Genomic DNA, 16115 nt, shown 5'->3' with positions numbered 1-16115 from the left:
TATTTTTTGGTAATTCGTTCCACGACCTCAGAAATTGAAATTTTCGCTATATAACTCTCTAAAAGGTTGCTTTTATAGTGCAAATTGTATTAGTTACCAATTCAAATCACTGAAATGCACTACACTTTCATCGTTATCATATATTCTGTTATAAGAACCAGTTTTGAATGCCTTTGTGATATTTTTCTAAAGCACATTTCCGGAGGTCACAACCATAAAACAATAAAAACAATTTGCACTTTCCGGTTTATTGGGCTTTTCTGTTACTGCAAGCAATTCTAAACGGGTAGTAAACTCGATGTTATTGCATTTGCGAAAATACCGATAGCTGGAATTGTGTGTGTTTTTTTTTGCATTATTATGGTGAAATGTGTTTTCTCTTTACTGAAATCTTCAATCATATAAAAAACAAATTTTCAGAATCTTCTCTTCATTCCTTTTTTTTTTTTTTTTTTTTAAAGCTTCGTAAACTTGTTACTCCATGCAAATCGTGTTAGTTGCAATTTGTGTGTTCTGTAAAAAAATGTTTATGCATCTATTGAAATTTATAAAGAAAATAGAAGATTATCTTGGAAATAAATGTCTCTTGAAGCATTTCTGAAGAAGACGACTCCTTGGGCAACAAATCAACGAGTGTCGAGCCAATAATAAGTGATCAACAAGTGTGCATTTAGTCGATGATGAAGAATAATATTCTTCATAAATAATTTCTTAATAAATAATTTCTTCATAAATAAAGTCATAAATAATTTCTTTATTATTATAATTTGCTTGATTTTAGAGGCTACGTTTTAATTTCTTTGGATAAATCAATCACTGTTTAAACAAACTAATTTCATTGTTGAGAACGTAACCCCTATTTTTAACATTATATCTATGGGATTTAATTCCCGCTTTAAGAGTGCGCACTAGGAATGAATTAACTCGTAAAGTCGAAAACTACCTATATTAAACAAAGTATTTTTTGGTGATGCTCCCGCTCCTGCCCACTCGGAGGAGCCGAGTGGGCAGGAGCGGGAGTGCAGTAGCACACTCTCTTTGAGTAGACCAGGGTTCAAGCCCCTGACTGCTGAATACGGTCGATCTGCCAACCCGAACTGGACCAGCGTGGTAGATTATGGTCCATTTCCCTCAGCATGAATTGTTGAGGAGGCTTCCATCCTGCAGTGGGTTGATAATGGCTACACTTTACTTTTTTACTTTTTTTTATTAAACAAAGTAATGACTTTACACCAGGTGATGAGAATAATCTAGCATTTAACATTTCCTAGTGCTCAAGGAAATTTGGCTATTTCTGTAAGGCATGAAAACTGCACTTCAGTCAATTTACATTGGTTAATACCTGGGTGATCACAGCAATATACTGGATATTCATGCTAATTTAGGATCTTGCATATGGGGGAATTTATCAGTTAATAACAGTCTCACTAGAGTAATGCGGGCACAGGATTTGGTTGTACAGAACAACCAAATTCCACACGCTCAACTCAAAAGTGAGATATGAATATCAGTTTCATCAAAATTTTGGATTCCTAAGTGGCCTTAGCTATCATCACCGGAAATATGTCCATGATAAACCTGCATGTCTAACATATTAAAAGTGACCATATAGGTGTGAAACTAACATCAGCATGGGTCATGGTGTGGCAATCACTATTTCCAGAGAAACGGATTACATGAACCTCTGTGACATTAGATAATGTTGTTGTTGTTGTTATTTGGTTTTTTAGGAGCATTAGCAACTAAGGCCACATTGCTCCAGGATATGCGGTGGTCATTCCCTGACCTTTCCACATCCTCCGTATTTGGCAGTGACAGGCTTGAACCCCGGTCTAATCAAGAAGCATGTGCTACGCACTGCTGCTCCTTCCCACTTGGCTACGGAGGCGCCGACATTAGGTAATTAGCATTAGCATTAGTAGAGGCATTTGATGCAAGAAGGCAAGCTTATGCAGCATCAGCCAAAAAAAAAAATAATAATAATAATAATCATAATAATAAATAAATAAATAAATAAAAAATAACCACTTCCACTTCACCCCTCTGTTCGTTCGAAATACCTGTCCAGCTGAGCCTTAAACTTATTTAGGCTATCAACTTCCACGACAAGGGATGGACGTCTGTTCCACCTACCAACCACCCGCTGGCTAAAGGCAAATTTCCGCACATCTATCCTACATCTGTCTTTTTTCAATTTGAATTTATGCCCTCTCAGGCGATTATTCTGAGCAAGAGCAAGAATCACATCAGCATTGAGCATGCTGAAACCATTCAAGGCTTTATACACAGATCTAAGATCCAAGTACACCTCTATGAGATCACCTAGCTGGTGCCTAGTCCCCAGACACTGTAATTTGCAAAACTTAAGCCTTTCTTCGTAAGAGCACCCCTTTGTTCCATTCACTAATCTTGTTGCCCTTCTCTGTACTCGTTCCAGCAGCTCTACATCCTTCTTGAAATGAGGCCTCCAGACCTGTATACAGTACTCTAGGTGTGGCCTGACCATTGCCTTATACAATGGTATAATCACCTCCTTATCCCTGCTGGAAAAATTCCTGTATATCATTGACAATACACCATGAGCTACTCTTGCAGCCCATCTGCACTGTTCAAGAAACGTCATATCTGCCTGCAACCACCCCACAGGTCCCTTTCATTCACTACCACTGTCAGTGTAGCACCACAGAGTTGATACGTTGCTCTGGGGTTGCTGTTTCCCATATGTAGTACTTTACATTTGTCAATGTTAAACTTCATTTGCCACCTCTCAGCTCATCTGCTCAACCTTTCCAGATCCTGTTGCAGTAGCATAGTGTCAGTAGTGTCCTTGACAACCCTTTCGACCTTCGTATCGTCTACAAACTTGGACATTAAGCTGGATATACCATCATCAATATCATTTATAAATACAGAAAACAATAATGGACCCAATACTGAACCCGGAGGGACTCCACTAATAACATTAGTCCACGATCAGCAGTGTCCATTGATTACCACTCTGTCTTCTCCCCCTCAACGACCCCTTTATCCATAGCAGCAATTTGCCTCCAATGCCACACTGCTCCAATTGTGCAGCAGTCTTCCATGTGCAACAGTATCAAAAGCCTTTCTAAGATCCAAGTATATAATATCAAAGTTATTCCCTGCATCCAGTTCTTTTGGGATTGCATCATAGTATCCAATCAAATTGGTCAGGCAAGACTTCTCCTTAACAAAACCATGCTGTGTCTGAGCTATAACTGAAGTCTTGTCTAAATGATCCTGCAGTGCTTCTTTAACCAGTGCCTCCATTAATTTTCCTGGAACAGAAGTTAAGCTCACAGGTCTATAATTACTTGTGTCAGCCTTTGATCCTCCTTTGTGAATTGGGGTCACATTTGCACATTTCCAGTCTATGGGTACCTCCCCTGAGTCCAAGGAAGCTCTCATAATTATGACTAAGGGTTTGCTTACTTCCTTTGCTGCCTCCTTTAATATAACTGGATAGATCCCATCCACCCCAGGTGCCTTTCTTTTATTTATCTTCAACAATTTCTCCTCCACTTTACTCTCAGTTATTACAAGATTCTCTAGCTTACTGCCAGAGTTCAATACACCTCTGGCATTCACCTCACTGAATAACTCCTCATGTGTGAATGTCGATGCAAAATATTCATTCAGTTTGTTAGCTGCCTGAGCAGGATCATCAACAGTTGACCCATCGATATCAAGTGGACCAATCTGATTCATCCCCTTCCTTCTAGAGTTCACATAAGTAAAGAACTCTTTGCTGTTTTTCTTTGCATCTCCCTTGTGAAAGATTTCTCGTAATCTGCCTTCGCCTGCCTAACCTCCTTTGTAACTTGGTTACAGATCAACTAGCAGTAAGCTACAGTATCTTGAAATAACTGGGAGTAAAGTGGAGAAGAAACTGTTGAAGATAAACACAAGAAAGGCACCCAGGGGTGGATGGGATCTATCCAGTTATATTAAAGGAGGCAGCAAAGGAAGTAAGCAAACCCTTAGCCATAATTATGAGAGCTTCCTTGGACTCAGGGGAGGTACCCATAGACTGGAAATGTGCAAATGTGACCCCAATTCACAAAGGAGGATCAAAGGCTGACACAAGTAATTATAGACCTGTGAGCTTAACTTCTGTTCCAGGAAAATTAATGGAGGCACTGGTTAAAGAAGCACTGCAGGATCATTTAGACAAGACTTCAGTTATAGCTCAGACGCAGCATTGTTTTGTTAAGGGGAAGTCTTGCCTGACCAACTTGATTGGATACTATGATGCAGTCACAAAAGAACTGGATGCAGGGAATAACTTTGATATTATATACTTGGATCTTAGAAAGGCTTTTGATACTGTTGCACATGGAAGACTGCTGCACAAATTGGAGCAGTGTGGCATTGGAGGCAAATTGCTGCTGTGGATAAAGGGGTGGTTGAGGGAGGGAAGACAGAGAGTGGTAATCAATGGACACTGCTCATCGTGGACTAATGTTATTAGTGGAGTCCCTCAGGGCTCAGTGTTGGGTCCATTATTGTTTTCTGTATTTATAAATGATATTGATGATGGTATATCAAGCTTAATGTCCAAGTTTGCAGATGATACAAAGGTTGGCAGGGTTGTCAAGGACACTACTGACACTATGCTGCTGCAACAGGATCTGGAAAGGTTGAGCAGATGGGCTGAGAGGTGGCAAATGAAGTTTAACATTGACAAGTGTAAAGTACTACACATGGGAAACAGCAACCCCAGAGCAACGTATCAACTCTGTGGTACTACACTGACAGTGGTAGAGAATGAAAGGGACTTGGGGGTGGTTGTGCAGGCAGACGGGCTGCAAGAGTAGCTCATGGAGTATTGTCAATGATATACAGGAATTTTTCCAGCAGGGATAAGGAGGTGATTATTCCATTGTATAAGGCAATGGTCAGGCCACACCTAGAGTACTGTATACAGGTCTGGAGGCCTCATTTCAAGAAGGATGTAGAGCTGCTGGAACGAGTACAGAGAAGGGCAACAAGATTAGTGAATGGAACAAAGGGGTGCTCTTACGAAGAAAGGCTTAAGTTTTGCAAATTACAGTGTCTGGAGACTAGGCACCAGCGAAGTGATCTGATAGAGGTGTATAAAGCCTTGAATGGTTTAAGCATGCTCAATGCTGATGGGATTCTTCCTCTAGCTCAGAAAAATCACCTGAGAGGGCATAAATTCAAATTGAGGAAATACAGATGTAGGATAGATTTAGCCAGCGGGTGGTTGGTTGGTGGAACAGACTTCCATCCCTTGTGGTGGAGGTTGATAGCCTAAATAAGTTTAAGGCTCAGCTGGACAGGTATTTTGAACGAACAGAGGGGTGAAGTGGAAGTGGTTTTTTTTTTTTGGCTGATGTTGCATAAGCTTGCTTTCTTGCATCAAATGCCTCTGCTAATGCTAATCTATTATAGGCTTCTGTGTCATGTGTTAATTTGAATGTATCCCATGCATTTTTCTTCTCTGCCATATGTCTCATTAGTTCATCTGACATCCACTTAGGCCTAAACCTTGAACAATATTTCTTAGTTGGTATGTAAAGTCTAGTAGCTTCCAAGATAAGTTCTTTGAATGCTTCCCATTTTGAATTTGCTGTTGGTAATATCATCAGTTGGTCCCACTGTATAGAATTTAAATACTGTCTCAGTCCATCGTAGTTGCCTTTACGAAAGCAATAACCCTTCCCTTTACCCCTAATGGTAGTTACCTCTTTGAGTAAATCCCACTTCAGCACACTGTGATCACTGCCACCTAGTGGTTCATTTACCTGCAGATTCCTAATGCATGAACAATCACTACTGATAATCAAATCAAAAGTATTACTTCCTCTAGTTGCTTCCCGAACATGCTGATGTAGAAAACAATCATCCAATAAATCCACAAAAGCCTTGCTAGTGTGTGAGTGACCAGCCCCCAAATTCCAGTCAATATCTGGGAAATTAAAATCCCCCATTATAAGGCTCTCTGATTTACTGGCCCACTCTATTTCCCCATACAGTTTCTTATTATACTCATCAGTGTCATTAGGCCTATAGCACACGCACTCCTACTCTCAATTTTGATCTCCCAATGCTTATATCACACCAAATTGACTCGACACTGCACTGTCCAGCAATGTCGACTGGCTTCACTTCCTTGGATTTTATGTATTTCTTAACTAATAGCATAACCCCTCCTCCCTTCCTATCCTGTCTATCCTTTCTGTAGACATTGTACTCCCCAAATTCCAATTCTGCATTCCTTATATCTGTGTGACACCATGTCTCTGAAATCCCCACAATGTCTGCCTTTGATGTTTTGAGCAATACTGCAAATTCATCAAATTTATTTACTAAATTCCTAGCATTGGTGTACACGCAAGTATACATGCACCTGTTCTTTTTCTTAGCTACCCTAACACAACCTATGTGTTTATTTGTACCGCAATGATTCCCAGCAGTCTCTGAACTATCCTGCATCTTATTTTCCAGACTGCGGCTCATTCCAATAGAAGCAGTGCAAGAATTACTTTCACCTCTGCCAGTGGCTACTGTTAATCTATTAGTCCTTGTATCCCCTCAATCTAGCATTTTTCCGACCCACCTAACACTGCCTCGATAGCATCAGCAAACATTCTTACACCCTTTCTATTTAAGTGTATCCCATCCCTGTAGAAGCAGTCTCTCCTGTTAACAAGTACAGACCAGGCTGAAAAAAATTCTACCCCTTGAGCCTTGCACAATCTTTCCAGGGCCGAATTGATCGATAGGACTCTCATCATATACTCCCTCCTATCGTGTCTGGGCAGAATTGCAGACACTTTCAAATTCTACCCTAATTCACGGCTTTAGGTGGCAAATAATGATTCTCATCACACAATGTAATTGCCACCAACTTTTCATTATTTCCACTGGATTCTCTTACCAGTCTCATTCTGGAGCATCAAAGAAACTATATTTTTAAAACCAAAGAAATAAACATATCAATCAATAGGAATAAATACAAGATCAACTTTATGAACACCTTGTAGAATTATTGAGCTTAGCTAACTGACAATAGCAGCCCCAGCACACTAGAGCAAGTGTCAAATACCTTATTTAAATATTATATAATTGTTATTAAATATATAGTGATATTTCATGCAGTTTGGACCTAGTGCCAACATGGAGGTGCTGTGACTTAGTGACTTACTTGGATTGCCATATGGCTGGCATAATCTTATTTTATATTTTAATTATGTTTCCGCACTATGTAGTATTGCAATGCATTACCTACCACATGATGCGGAAATATAATTAGAATATAAAATAAGAATGCACAAAGTCATGCGCTAAGCCAAGTAAATGACAATGTCCCCCTATTTTTGGCACCAAGTCCAAATTACGTGATATATCATTATAAACAAAAATGAAAGCCAACCAAAACAACATGACCAACAGTATAAAACAAAAATAAATAAAATGGATGACAGTTATGGCTCATTTTGTTAGAATGCCACAAGGCCAACAACAGCCAAGGAGTCACTGCATTTTGAATATTAAACAAATCAATGCCTCACAAACGTGACAGATACACTAATCAACCCAACTATGTAACAGATTTGAATGGTGGCCTTAAGCAGCAAAAACAATTATACTACAAATGATCAGAGCACTTACAAGGCAAAATGAAACACAGACACAGAATAACAGTTAAATAAGAGTACATCCAAAAGAAATTGAATTAGAGATGGCAGTAAGAGTGGCACATTAACATCTCGACTCACTATTAATTGTGTAAAATTAATTTAATTAAAGTAAAAATTTAATAAACTTTAACTAAATAAGTAATGAAGAAAATAAAAGTTAAGATAAACTGAAAAAAAAAAAAAAAAAAAGGAAGAAAATCAGTATAAAAACATCAGAGGCTGCAAAGCATTACCTATCACATACTGCTGAAACATAATTAGAATATAAAAGCAAAACATAATTAGAATATAAAATAAAGCATTACCTACCACACATTGCAGAAATGTAATTAGAACATAAAATAAGACTATGTCAATCATACAACAAACCAAGTAAGCAATGGCACCCCCCCCCCTTGATAGCACCAGGTCCAAATTACATGTAGCATCACTTACCACATGTTGCAGACACAAGATAGGGCAAAGTGGTCAGTCCATTTTATTTTTTTGTTTCACACTGTTGGTCACATTGTTGTGGCTGGTTTTCATCTCCATTTATAGTGATATTTCATGCAATTTGGATCTGGTGCCATCAAGAGGTCACCACTAAATTTTAATTGATAGGCATTTTTGTAAATTTATACTATTTGGTATTCTTATTAATTGACATTCTTTAGATGAGGTTGTATTAGACTAAATGCATATTTCTTGACATTCTTTGTAAATTATTTTAGGAATGCATTCCTTCTGCATCCCTTTATCTAAATTTAGCTCCCTCCCCTTGTCTGTTGCTGTAGTTACATACTAGTCTACTTTCTATTTGTCAATTACTTGGCTTACCATACAACTGGCATATTCTTATTTTATATTCTGATTATTTAAACATTACTTATTTCTTTAGTAAACATCGTAAAATAAATTGTTTGGTAATTGTATACAGTGATATGTGACAGGAGTAATACAAGTAAAGACAAACATTGTTCATATACAGGTAGCACATAATGTTTAGTCCCACTGATTGACACAGTGCAACCTTGATATACTGCACCCAGTTATACTGGATTTTGGATATAACACAAATGTGAACATGTACCCCCACAAGAGGAACATAAAAGATGCAATTCATGGAAAATACAAATTTCATAATAGATATTTGCAGAAGCAAATTCTACACCTCACAGAGTGGAACATGGAACATTGAGCTATTATACACAGTGTGCAACTGGAAAATTAGACTGATGCTAGAAGAAAATAATGATCCACGTAAATTAACACTGGTTTATTCAGGGTAACTTCTTCCCGCATCCGCATACTGCATGCAACAATTACAAAGCAACTGGTGGAGGGTTGTAGCTGGTATACTTTTCAATGTTCTCGTCACAGCTCTTTGAATGGTGTTGACATCATCAAAATAACAGCCTTTCAGTGGTGCCTTGAGCTTTGGGAACAAAAAGAAGTCACATGGGGCTAAATCTGGTAGGAGCAACGATACGCAGACTTTTTTGATAGCCAAAAACTTCCGAACAATAAGCACCCTGTGGCTTGGCACATTGTTGTACAAAAGGAACCAGCTGCTGTCTTCTCTATACTGAGGCTGCACACAATTGATTCTCTGCAACAAACATAATATCCAGATAGTAGGCAAAAATACCATTAGGCATTGGGCATGAACTCTTTGTGCACAATTTCCCCCTGCTATCGTAGAAAGTGATGAGCATGGTTTTGATTTTTGACCTTTTTGGTTTTGGGAGAGTTTGTCGACTTCCACTCTGCAGTTTATCGCTTCATTGCAGAGGTCATACTGAAAACACATCTCGTCACCCATAATGATCAAATTCAGGAAGTTGGGTTTGCTTTCAGCAGCCCCCCCTAAGTTCTCTTCAGTGTTCAACTCGTGCCTGTCATTGACTGTATGTTAATGAATGTGGAACAAACTATGCACCAGACCTTTGTTTTCTTCAAATCCTGGGTGATTATTTGTCAAATGGTTTCTTTATTAATGCACAGATCTTCTGAAATCATTCAAAGCATTGCACATCGGTCATTGGTAATGATTTCACACACCTTTTCAATCAACTCTGGCATTCAAACCAGTTTTGCTGGCTCTGCATGTTCGTTGCCTTCCAGTGATTCTGTTCCATGGGCAAAATGTTCCTGCCACTCAAACACATATGGACAAGACAGACAATTCTCTTCATACACTTGTTTCATCATTTGAAAAGTTTCTGTGGCATTTTTGCCTAGTCAAACACAAAACTTGATGTTTCCTCTTTGTTTCATTATTCCTCCACAACATAGACACAGGAGAGACACACAGTTCAGCTTACACTACATTCTGAAATGGCGGCAATTTCTGCTGACCTTGACTGCAGTGCTCGTGGAACAATCACTCTTTTATTTCATGTTTACTTCTAGTAGAGGGCAGCACCAGCACTTCTCATAACATCAGTCCCATTTTCCAACTGCCACATTGTGTATTCACTGTTGCAGATATATATTCCCTTGATTAGTTTTTAATAAGTAACAGTGGTCAAGCTCAATGCTAATGGGATTCTTCCTCTTGCTCAGACTACACACATGAGAGGGCATAAATTCATCTTTTCTCAATTTGGTTGCAGAACAGATGTGTGGAAGTTTGCCTTTAGCCAGTGTGTGGTTGATTGCTGGAACAAACTTCCATTTGTTGAAGAAGTGGATAGGTTCAATAAATTCAAGGAAGAACTAAAACTATTGGTGGGGATGGATAGGTGAAATGTTTATTTTTATTTTTATTTTTTTTTTTTTGGCTGATGCTATATAAGCTTTTTTTCTTGCATCATTTGCCACTTATTAATACTAATTTTACGAGTAATTACTATAAATGTTTGATTTCTCCGCTGTCGTATTCCAATTAGTAATGCAATACAAAATACATCAATGAAATGTTAATTGCATGTGAGACACTCGTAGAATTAACCATTATCCTCTGAGAGGGGAGAGAAGAGAGAAGAATTTGATTTTTCAGGTGTGATAAACTCAGTATAAATTTTTGTAAACAGCAGCATGTGGCGAGTACAGTGGTCTCCGACAGTTTTTAAATTCTGTACAGTGGGATCAACTGACGATGTTACCAACAGTAAATTCTAAGTGGGAAGCATTCAAGGAATTAATCGTGGAAGCTGCTAAAAGTTTCATACCTATTAAGAAATATTGTTCAAGGTTTAGGCCTAAATGGTTGTCAAATGAACTAATGAGACTCGTAACAGAGAAGAAAAATGCATGGGATGCATATAAATTATCAAGTGACTCAGACGCTTATGGCAGATATAAGTTAATCTGTAATCAGGTCACAAAGGAGGTTCGGCAGGGGAAAGCAGATTACGAGAAATTCTTGGCAAAAGATGCTAAGAAAAACAGCAAGGATTTCTTTACTTATTATAAACTCTAAAAGGAAGGGGATGAATCTGATTGGTCCACTTGACATCGACTGTTGATGATCCTGCTCAGATAGCAAACAAACTGAATGAGTATTTTGCATCTACATTCACACGTGAGGAATCATTAAGGTTTGAAAATGGCAGAAGGTTATCAAATTGTAGCAGGATACTTAATGATTTTGTAATAACTGAGAGCAAAGTGGAAGAGAAACTGTTGAAGTTAAACGTAAGAGAAGCACCTGGGGTGGATGGGATCTATCCAGTTATATTAAAGGAGGCGGCAAAGCAACTAAGCAAACCCTTAGTCATAATTATGAGAGCATCCTTGGACTCAGGGGAGGTTCCCACGGACTGGAGATGTGCAAATGTATCCCCAATTCACAAAGGGGGATCGAAGGGTGACACGAGTAATTACAGACCAGTTAGTTTAACTTCTGTTCCGGGTAAAATAATGGAGTCGCTGGTTAAAGATGCATTGCAGGATCATCTAGACAAGACTGCAGCAATAATTCAGACACAGTATGGGTTTGTTAAGGGAAAGTCTTATCTGACAAATTTGATAGGATATTATGATGTGGTTACAAAGGAACTGGATGCAAAAAAATAATTTTGATATCATATATTTGGATTTCAGGAAAGCTTTTGACAGTTGCGCATGGAAGACTATTGTACAAATTGGAGCAGAATGGTATTAAGGGTAAGTTGCTACAATGGATAAAAGGATGGTTAAGTGCGAGAAGACAGAGGGTGGTAATCAATCGGTGCTGCTCTTCTTGGACTAATGTTATTAGTGGAGTCCCACAGGGTTCGGTGTTGGGTCCACTGTTGTTTTGTATATTTATCAATGATATTGATGAAGGTATATCAGGCTTAGTGTCGAAGTTTGCAGATGATACAAAGGTTGGCAGGGTTGTTAATGACAGTAATGGCAGTGTGCTACTGCAATGGGATCTAGATAATTTGGGCAGATGGGCTAAGAAGTGGCAAGTTTAACCTTGACAAATGCAAAGTACTGCATACGGGTAGAAGTAACCCCAGAGAAACGTACCAACTGTGTGGTACTACACTTAAGGTGGTAGAAAATGAAAAAGACCTGGGAGTAATTGTGCAGGCAGATATGAAGTTTTCTGAGCAATGCAGACAGGCTGCCAGGGCAGGTCATGGGGTTTTGTCAATGATATATAGGAATTTTGCTAGCAGGAAAAAGGAGGTGATTATCCCTCTGTATAAGGCAAGGGTCAGGCCATGCCTTGAGTACTGCCTACAGGTCTGGAGGCCTCATTTTAGGAAGGATGTAGATTTACTTGAGCGTGTACAGAGAAGGGCAACAAGATTGGTGAGGAGAATGAAGGGATCCTCTTATCAAGATAGGCTTAAATTCTACAAATTGCAGAGGCTGGAGACTAGGCACCTGTGCGGTGATCTGATTGAGGTGTATAAGGCCTTGAATGGGTTGAGCATGCTGAATTCTGATGGGATCCTTCCACTTGTTCAGATTACGAACCTAAGGGGGCATAAATTCAAATTAAGAAAGGACAGATGTAGAATAGATGTGCGGAAATTTGCCTTTAGCCAGCGGGTGGTTAATTGCTGGAACAAACTTCCATCTGTTGTTGTGGAAGTTGATAGGTTGAATAAATTTAAGGAGGAACTGGACAGGCAATCGGAGGGAATGGTGTGATTTTTTTTTGGCTGATGCTGCATAAGCTCATACATTTGCTTTCTTGCATCACATGCCACTACTACTACTACTACGTTTTGAATGGAAAAGAGCACAATGCAAAGTGTGCCTCAATTGATGATCAGCTTATATATTCATTGCAAAGTTACTGTAACTGACTGCAGTTAATGTTCTCCATAATTATGCTACTGTAAAATTCCTTGTGTTCATGTTTTTGTGTTTAGCTAAGGATATAACTCATTTAACATCATGATTGTCACAGAATAGTGTAACATATATCTCAAATTTGATAGCATAAAAAACATAAAACTAGATAGCATAATATGTATCACTCCATTTAGGAATCTATTATTCTGTATAGTATTGTCAATTAATCAATTAAATTTATTAATCTTATTGATTTTCATTGTTAATCAATTAAATTCTATTTAGACGAAAATCATGCCACAGGCTAGAGTAGCAAAGCAATGGTTAGAAAGCAACAGGAGTGCTGTGGCTCGAGGGAGAACCAAAGGAGACGATTCACCAATGTATCATAGCCTAAAAATATGAGCAACTTTTGAAATGTTTGCAGGACCTTTCTGGAACAGGACATGATATAGCCATGGAGGATGTCTTTGTGCATGCTAGGTGCAGAGAGTGTAAAGAAATTGCGCAGCAACTCAGAATTCTGATGGGCATCTATGAGAGTTTGAAGAGTAGGATAGATGCCCTGGAAGGAATTAAAATGGGAGGCCTATCACGCTCTCAGCTGCCCAACTGAACGCCAGAGCTCACTCTTGTGCATGAGGCAACACAGTGGCAACCTTAAAGGCAGAATGTGCTGGTCCCACAGGAGCTAGTTATTGCAGGTGACTTTATTGTCGGGGAAATGAGAAATATATTGTGCAAAAAGGATAGGTGGAATATGACCAGGGAATGTCTTCCAGGGTTAGGGTTAACTTTGAAAGTGTCTGCAATTATGCCCAAACACGATAGGATGGAGTATATGATGAGAGCCTTGTCATTCAATTCAGCCCTGGATAGACTGTGCAAGGATCATGGGGTAGAATTTTTTGCAGCATGGTTTGTGCCTGTTAACAGAAGAGATTACTTCTACAGGTTGGGATACACTTAAATAGAAAGGTACAAGAATATTTGCTGATGCTATCCAGGCAGTATTAGGTAGGTCAGAAAACTGTTAGCTTGGAAGATTCACAGACTAATAGATTAATAGTGGCTGCAGACAGAGGTGAAATTGATTCTTGCACTGCTTCTATTGAATGAGCAGCAGTCTATAAAGCAAAGTGCTGGGAGTCATTATGGAACAAGTAACACAGCCCATGTATTTACATGGGCTGTGTTACTTGTGGAAACTTTTAGTAGCATCCACGATTAATTCCTTGAATGCTTCCCACTTAGAATTTACTGTTGGTAACATCGTCAGTTGATCCTAAGTAGGGTAACTAAGAGTAAGAACAAGTGCATGTATACCAATGCTAGTGGTTTAGTAAATAAATTTGATGAATGACTCAAATATGTACACAAATTTACCAACCCACTCTATTTCTACAGAGAAATAGAGTGGCAGTAAATCAGAATGTCTAATAATAGAGATTTTAACTTCCCAGATATTGACTGGAATTTGTGGGTTGGTCACTTGCACACTAGCAAGACTATTTGTGGATTTATTGGATGATTGTTTTCTACAGCAGCATGTTCAAGAGGCAACCAGAGGGGGCAATACTCTTGATCTAATTATCAGCAGTGAATGTTCATGCATTAAGAATCTGCAGATAAAGGAACTACTAGGTGGCAGTGATCACAGTGTACCGATGTGGGATTTACTCAAAGATGTGACAATGACTGGGTAAAGGGAAGTGTTTTTGCTTTCATAAAGGTGACTACAGTGGTCTCAGCCTGGTTTCTAAATTCTTTATAGTGAAACAACTGATGATGTTACCAACAGCAAATTCTAAATGGAAAGCATTCAACAAATTAATCTTGGATGCTACTAGGCTTTTCATACCAATTAAGAAATACTGTTCAAGGTTTAGGCCTAAATGGATGTTAGAAGAACTAATGAGACTCGTGGCAGAGAAGAAAAATGCCTGGGATGCATATGTTATCAGGTGCCTATCAGACGACAATGGCAGATATAAGCTAGTCAGTAATCATCACAAAGAAGCTTAGGCAAGCAAAGGCAGATTACGATATATCTTTGGCAAAGGATACAAAGAAAAACAGCAAAGACTTCTTTACTTATGTAAATTGTAGAAGGAAGGAGATGAATCAGAATGGTCCACTTGATATTGAATAGTTCAACTGTTTATAATCCTGCTCATGTAACTGACAAACGGAATGAGTATTTTGCATCTACATTCGCACATGAGGAATTCTGTAGGGAAGTGAAGCCCAGAAGCTTATCAAACTCTAAAAGAGAGCAAAATGATTTTGTAATAACTGAGAGCAAAGTGGAGAAGAAATTGTTGAAGTTAAACATAAGAAAGGCACCTGGGGTGGATGGGATCTATCCAATTATATTAAAGCAGGCAGCAAAGGAAGTAAGCAAACCCTTAGCCATAATTATGAGAACATCCCTGGATTCATGAGGGGATCCCCATGGTACGAAGATATGCAAATGTATCCCCAATTAACAAAGGGGATTAAAGGGTGACAGAAGTAATTACAGACCTGTTAGTTTCACTTGTGTTCCAGGGAAAATAATGGAGTCACTGGTTAAACTGATTAACAAGATGCAGTTATAGTTCAGACACAGTATGGGTTTCTTAAGGGGAAGTCTTGTCTGACCAATTTGATTGGATAATGTGATGTGATCATAAAGGAACTGGATGCAAAAAACAATTTTGATAAAAATTTGGATTTCAGCAAAGCTTTTGATACTGTTGAACATGCTAATGTACAAATTGGAGCAGTATGGCATTAAGAGCAAGTTGTTATAATGGATAAAAGGATTGTTGAGTGGGAGAAGACAGAGTGGTAATCAATGGACACTGCTTTTCATAGATTAATGTTATTAGTGAAGTCCCTCAGGGTTCGGTGTTGGGCCCATTGTTGTTTTGTATATTTATATTTCTGTATTTATAAATGATATTGTTGAAGGTGTATCAGACTTAATGTACAATTTGTAGACAACAAAGGTTGGCAGGGTTGTTAATGACAGTATGCTACTGCAACAGGATCTAGAAAAGTTGGGTAAATGGGCTGAGAGGTGGCAACTGAAGTTTAACATTGAGAAATGCAAATACTGCATATGGGTAGCAGTAATCGCAGAGTAATGTACCAACTGTGCAGTACTGCACTGAGGGTAATGAGAATGAAAAAGACCTGGGAGTAACTCTCCAGTCAGAT

General features: G+C 38.7%; 1 protein-coding gene across 3 annotated transcripts in view; it reads right to left on the bottom strand.

Moving 5' to 3' along the window:
- whd (carnitine O-palmitoyltransferase whd) overlaps nt 1-16115 on the bottom strand; it is a 333289-nt gene that overhangs the window by 85675 nt on the left and 231499 nt on the right. The gene's annotated exons all lie outside the window — the stretch shown is intronic.

Source organism: Mastigoproctus giganteus, chromosome 9 (assembly GCF_048544385.1).
Source record: "Mastigoproctus giganteus isolate SK-2022 chromosome 9, ASM4854438v1, whole genome shotgun sequence".
Classification (NCBI taxonomy): domain Eukaryota; kingdom Metazoa; phylum Arthropoda; class Arachnida; order Uropygi; family Thelyphonidae; genus Mastigoproctus; species Mastigoproctus giganteus.
This window is presented reverse-complemented; position numbering and strand designations above follow the sequence as displayed.